General features: G+C 28.0%; 2 long non-coding RNA genes across 4 annotated transcripts; both read left to right on the top strand.

The window, feature by feature from the left end:
• Positions 1–2,593: 2,593 nt before the first annotated feature.
• On the top strand, positions 2,594–5,593 carry LOC122522357. 3 transcript variants are annotated; one of them, XR_006305035.1, is made up of 5 exons: positions 2,594–3,005; positions 3,246–3,869; positions 4,866–5,062; positions 5,166–5,388; positions 5,476–5,593. It is a non-coding gene; the product is annotated as an uncharacterized LOC122522357 (long non-coding RNA). The 3 variants fall into 3 exon arrangements; XR_006305036.1 differs by lacking the exon at positions 4,866–5,062 and adding an exon at positions 3,986–4,133; XR_006305037.1 differs by lacking the exon at positions 4,866–5,062.
• Positions 5,594–5,703: 110 nt separating this feature from the next.
• On the top strand, positions 5,704–6,543 carry LOC122522358. The gene is made up of 2 exons (XR_006305038.1): positions 5,704–5,842; positions 5,938–6,543. It is a non-coding gene; the product is annotated as an uncharacterized LOC122522358 (long non-coding RNA).
• The last annotated feature ends 630 nt before the right edge of the window (positions 6,544–7,173 follow it).

Raw genomic sequence — 7,173 nt, 5'->3', positions numbered from 1 at the left:
AGAAATATTAAGACAAGTGATTTATTTTTTCCATAAAAATCAGTACGCCGAAATTTGAATAATAAAGCTGTAGTAGATGTGATTGTTGACAATACAAATAATACACCTCGATCAGTAAGCTATAAGAAAAAAATTTTTAAGAAATTAATTATGACTAGAAAACATTTATATATATTTTGAAAACTATTTCATTTCTCAAATTATTGAAAAAGAAAAATGAACAAAACAGGCTTAGTGCTCAACGTTTTAAAATGTTTTCTATTTCTTCACAGTTACATTAATTAGAGTAAATAACATTGATATAAATAATTTGTTCTAATATCACAAAATGTAAATAAGTAATAAAACTAATAGTGTAACATTATAAATAACAAAACTAATATTATAATAATGTAATAAATGACAGTTATATAATTAAAAACAAAAGTAATTTTATAATAATCTAATAAATGTCAGTATATAATAAATAACAAAACTAATATTATAATAATGTAATAAATGTCAGTAATATAATAAATAACAAACTTACTTTAACGTAACTTGGTGTGATAAATTTGAAAACAAGGGGAAACACACAAGCCCATATTACACTGCTCATACTGATAGATGGATTCGCGCCTTATACCACCAGCCGCACATATAACGCATCTCCGTTTTCTATTTTTTTTCCCCGAATAGTATACAGATGGAAAATGTCTCCCAGTAAGCCTTATAGGATTATTATTTCCTGATCTGTTGCTCCGATAATAGGTATTATCTTTGTGGTATTCTTTTAATATTTCTTTAATTAAATACAGATGAAATTTTGCCATTGAAATATGTTTTATGTGGTATGCTTGTAAAGGCAGAAAGCGTTCCATACGTAAATGTCTATTAGGTGAAAAAAGTATTTTCGATACCACTTCAGACTTTTATGAGTTGCATCGATAGTACTTATGACCATATCTGATTTATCAATTATACCCATTGAACAGTTATAATCAATTACGCATTTTGGCTTCAAAATAATTTTATTTTTTCTTGATTTTTTAGGTACTTCTGCAAGTTCTGCGGTATGGATAGTAGAAAGCATATGAAATTGTTTTCTATCAGACCATTTCATTGCTAACAGATTTTCTGATGAGCGGAACACTTCTTCTCCTTTTTTTAATTTATCCGTTATTTTTGGCATATCTTTTCGTCTTCTTTGCGCGGTGCCATAAACATTCATACCTTCTACGTGAAATAGGTTAAATAATGCGGGACTGGAAAACCAATTGTCCATAAAAACAGTGTGACCTTTATTTAGAAATGGTTGCAAAAGCAACATTACAACGTTCCTGGTTTCCTATATATTAGTATTGGGTAGGAACAGCAGTACTTGCTCCACGATAAATGATTAGATCTTATATAAATCCTGTTTTGCAATTACAAAGGAGGAATGATTCTATACTAAACCTACTTCTTTTTGAAGGAATGAATTGTTAGAACGAAAGACGACCTTATAGAGGAAGAGACTTTCGTCTATACATAATCGTTGGTATGGCCGAAATACTTTATTAAATGATGTTCGTAAAATTTCAACTACTTCCTTTATTTGGAATAAACGATCAGTAGCGTCACCGACTATATCCGAAAAATGTAACATTTTTAATAATAGGAAATAGCGATCCCTGCTCATAATTTCGCTAAAAATATCGTTTCGGAGAAGCTTATCTTTTGATCAATATGCTTTAAAAGAAAATTTTATGTTTTACGTCATTAGTAAAGATAAAGCAATAAAACAAAATAATTCTTTTAACTCTGTTCCTTCTGAAACGTCTAACAATAAATGATCTTTTTTAATTTGTCGACACCAGTGGTTGTTTGTTTTTTCTACAATAAATTGACCTAAATATTCTGAAAAAAAAGCAGACGGAAGAAATCTAAAGTTCTTGACGAATAATTTAATTTGTTTCCTACTACTCCTGAATCTTGCGGAGAAAAATCATGAATTTTTTGATTAAGTTTTTTAGAAGTCCATTTGATCCCAAAAGAATTATCAATTTGTATTTCAGGATCTATTGTATCTTGAGATTCTAAGGAACTAAGTATTTGTGCTGGATTCTTTTTCCTCCTTTTGCGAAATGCTAAATTGTATTTTTTTCCTTCGTCAGAATTACTTTTTGAATCAATTATTTCTTTTCTCTATTATTCTTCATTCAAACGTTTCGCACTTATTCTGAAGGGAGCGAAATTTAAATTGTAAATAAAATATTCGAAAAGCTTACGATAAAAGCAAATATATCTATTCGTTTTCTGTATTTTATCTATATATTAAAAAATAGATATAATATTAATAATGCGCGCTGTTGACTGTTACAAATTATATAAAAGAACAATTAGAGCAACAAGAAATTTTAAACACAAAATTGTAACTAGAAATAATTGTAACAGTACAAACTAATAGAAATAAATAACTAGTAGTAAATAGCACCAAGAGAATGGATGTCGCCAATAGGCAACGGTAATTCCCAGATAATGTTCGCGGCCGCTGCCAATCAGCGGCAGTAGATCCCAAAGAATGTATCGCGGCCACCGCCGATTGGCGGCAGTAGTACCCGGAGAACGTTTCGTGGATACTGCTATATGGCAGCAGTAGTACCGAAAGGGTTAATATGTTCATTAAAGCCGCTAAGTTGTATTCTAAGCCAGAAAAATCATGTTACATAGACAGGAAATTTATATCACTGTGAGGCAAAGATTAAAATTTAGATAGTGCAACAGAATTTTCTTTTGTCCTTCACCTGGCGAGACCTTTGTCAGTGACTGTCGGGGCTTTAGTTTTGACGTATTAACGTCAAATATATTAATATTTGTTTACTATATGTTAGGAACCAGTTAGTTTCTTAACTAATAAAATTCTATTGCCCGTTCGTGCAGTCACAGCTAACAGTCGAAGATGTAAGACAAACACAAATCGTGTAAAGTTGGATGACCCAATGAAAGGAAATACGAGATGATGATAATAATTCAGTAAGCAAGAGGTGAGGGAGATAAAGAACTTAAGTACTTTCCTCGGTCCAGGAGACACTGAACACTGCTTCTAATTTTAACAAAACTAGTTTATTATTTATTAATAAACAAACAACAACAACTTTATAGCCAGCGTTTTCCAATAGTGTTACACATTTAATTATTAATTTGTGTAATATGTCACTAACAGTAGCACTTCCACTCAGGAAGCAGGCAATTACTTATACAATCTACTTACCCAATCGTTTTAGAAAGGTTGAAACATGAATACTAGAGCATGATCGACTGTAGTATTGAGAGCTTCTTCCAGTGTATAAGAGCCTAAATCAACGAAACCATGCAGCTGCATTGTTCGTTGATTTAATTTTATAGCTTCGCTTAAAGCTACTTCATCGAGCAGTAAAGTACCTATGAAATGGAGAAAAATAATATCTATCAATACATGTGTAATTCGGAATATGACATTGTAAGCATTTATGAAGCTAATGAGAAGACTAAAAAGTGATAAATACAATTATCAAAGGAAAGAATAGCAGTAGCAAAGGCTGGTAAGATAGAATGAACCAAAAAGCAGATTAATTACTGAAAAGTTATCTTCAGTAGCTTGTTACTATTATTAGTATTCTCAGCAAGTATTTTATTATAAAGCATTAGTGTTGTTTAGTTGTTAATTTGCAAGTATGTTTTGTAATAATAATTAGTTCTACAATTTGCTGTCACACGCAAACTACAAATGATATTAGGTATACCCCTTTTCTTGTTAACTTCCATGCGAGAACCTTTCAATTTAAGGGTTTCAAAGAGAACTTTGGAAAAACCAAAAGCGCTATCTAATTTCTGGATGTATTTCTGGAGGGTATCTTTACAGGGTAAAGGTAAAATTTGTCTTGATTTCAGTCTTTCGTAAACGGCCGCACATTAAATTTTTAGTAAAAGACATTAGTATACCAACTCAATAGTGCATCTTTTTGCTTGCAATTCTTTATTTTAGCCGCTGCAAAGTATGCTCTGACGGTTTATTGTTGAATTGGCTGTAGAGCAAGTATTTCTTTCTCTATAACAGTTTTGGAGGAATCAGCACATTTTTCTCTTTCTTCTTTGATGGTCTGCTTCAGAGTTTCATTCTAAACAATCAATCGGTAATATCTACTTAATGGTAGTAAATATTGTTGTAATATTGTAATTCAAACATTAAAATTATTTAAAAAAACGAAATTATTGGATTCACGATAACATTTAGTTGTATACATTAGTGATAAACGTATCTTATTACTGAGGCGAGTACACTTTTTCTTCACAGAGCATTAAATTAAAGTTTTAATCTTCTATTATGTTCATCAACATCCGTTTTTGGTCGGTATAATTGATTGTGTAATTTTTTTCTCAGTCGTCTACATGCTTTGCATCTATATTTTGCTGCTTGTATTTTATACTTTTCTTCAGCTTTCCAAAACACTGTGCATGTTTCTGAAGACCTATTAGATAGATATTTTTTTCATTCATTTCATATTATATGAGACACTGGGAACATATAAATTTAAAAATACCAAAAATAGAGACCACCCTAATATTATATGATTACTCTGATTTAATAGGTGTTGTAAATTCACTATCAGAATATTTTTTACTTTCTAATTCAGGTGCAGAAAACCTGTAGTTATTCCAAGCACATTGTAAAATTTATTACCATTTATATAAAAGATTAATGAACAATGGATATCTGATTTAGAAACACCTCTAATGGATAAAAATTTTCTCACAAAATCATCAGTGAAACTAATTAATTTGATTTCATTTAATGCAAATATCTATTATTGTATGTGTCGATTGCATACATGTTTAATAATGTAATATTATTAATTATATTTTAGATCGAACAAATTGTTTATTTCCAAGAATGTACTCCAAATAATTCTTATCTTAAGAATATATTTGATGAATTTACTTTAAAGTCTACTGTGATAAATTATACAAAAATGAGAAGAAGAATTAAAAGGAAAATTTATAAGAATACTTTTGCTAACATGAACGTCGTTAAAATTTTTATTTGGTTTTAATTAGATCTCAGGTGAGTATTGAACTGATTTAATGATATATTTTAGGTCATTGTTTGAATCATTTAAAAATAATTAAAATCATTTCTAATTTTTTAATAATTTTTATTTTTACAGATATAGAAGGTATATGTAATTCAAGTGAATCCAATATATGAAATATATTATAAATGATATCTCAATACCATAAATTTGATTATGGATGTCAATAAGGAAAAACTTACCTATAAACATTCTACTCCTATCAAAATTAGTGAAGGAAATATTACAGAAAACACAACAAATAGCTATTTATCAGAAGACACTAATTGTACGGCTAATTCGAGTGAATTATTTTCAGGTAATATTTGTTAACTTAATTTATTTATCATTATAATATTTTAAATCATGTATATGTATATATTTATATATGAGTAATATTTTTCAGATAATGAGAATGAGAATATAAATGAAAATGATTTGATATGTTATACACCTAATGTTTCAGAAAATGAGACTTCGTTTTTGAATATCTCTGAAACGTCTTTATTAGATACCAATAAACTATTCCAGTAAGATATATAATATTTATATATTTTATTATTTAATAAATATACGCACCATATAGTATAAGTATATATGTATGTATATATATTTGTTTTTGAAATATAACTTCAAGTGAAGAAAAACCAGCAGTTATTCCAAGTACACCGTTAAGTTTATTACCATTTATATCAAAGATTAATGAGCAGTAGACATCTGATTTAGAAACACCTCAAATGAATAAAAGTTTTCCTATAAAATCATCAGAAAGTGTAATTAATTTGATTTCATTTAATAAGAATGTATATTTTTTAATGTGTTGGTTACATACGTGTACAATAATGTAATATTATTGATTTTATTTTAGATCGAACAAACTGTTTATTTAAAAGAATGTACTCCAAATAATTCTTATTTTAAGAATATATTTGATGAATTTACTTCAAAGTCTACTGTGATAAATTATACAAGAATGAGAGGAAGAACTAAAAGGAAAATTTATAAGAATACTTTTGCTAACATGAACGTCGTTAAAATTGAATTGAATAATCAAGATAGTGAAAATGATATAGTAGCTATAGATACATGCAGTGATAAAGAAAAGAAAAATATTCTTCTGAAAATTAATAGCGCACAAGATTTTTTCTCTGATGTTTGATTGCTAGCGTAAATCAAATTTGTGCTAGTACTTCGCTGCAAAAATGATATGCATAACGTTGAAAGTATGAATAAAAATAGGCGCTTCAAAGAAGTATTAGTAGATAATATTACAGTATTAAAAACACATTATAAAGTAGGAAAAAATGAATGTAATGAAAAGAAAATATTTAATAATGATAGTAGAATAACATTAGATGTATCAATAAATATTATAGGATTTACTATAACAAATGGAACTCGTAAATGTATCAGAGTCTGCTATAACAAAAGCAAAATCTTTTCTGGAAATAGATGACATTGTATCTTTAACGAATATTCAATTAAACAATGAAAGTAATTTACTTAATAATCAAAAAATAAAAATTCTATCATATTCTTTTGTAATAGTAGGAGGTCGATCATTGAATATTTTCAATAAAGCTTTATCCTATTGTAAGAAAATGCTATTGGTACAATTAAAAGATATTTAAATTAATTAGAACGTTACAAATGAATTAAATTAACCTATGAAAATATTAACATAAATTTAAGTAAATCTCCTGTAAAAAAATCTATAGTTTCATAAATTGGATTAACAATAATGATACTCGTGATACTAATCAATGCAATAATTTGCTTAATAAACCAATAAATAAACGAAAGAGTTTAAATGCGTGTGATAATACTATAGATAAATTTTTATTTAGTACAAAGAAAGTAAGACTGTCTAGCAAAGATATTACTGAATAAAAAAAATCCAAAGTTATATAATAATACAGAAAATATTAACCAAAGTAATACTTTTTCTAATGAAATAATAACTAGTACAGCTGCACTTTTAGCAGACGAAGGAGATATTGATTAAACTATTGAATTGATTTCTTCTTTGAATTTCATTGAATGAAAACTATTGAATTTCTCTGATAATTGTGAATAGGAAGTACCGTTTAGTCATATTATAGAA

Source organism: Polistes fuscatus, unplaced genomic scaffold (assembly GCF_010416935.1).
Source record: "Polistes fuscatus isolate 324 unplaced genomic scaffold, CU_Pfus_HIC Scaffold5, whole genome shotgun sequence".
NCBI classification, from domain to species: domain Eukaryota; kingdom Metazoa; phylum Arthropoda; class Insecta; order Hymenoptera; family Vespidae; genus Polistes; species Polistes fuscatus.
Note: the sequence above shows the minus strand (reverse complement) of the source record. Positions and strands in the feature narration are given on the sequence as shown.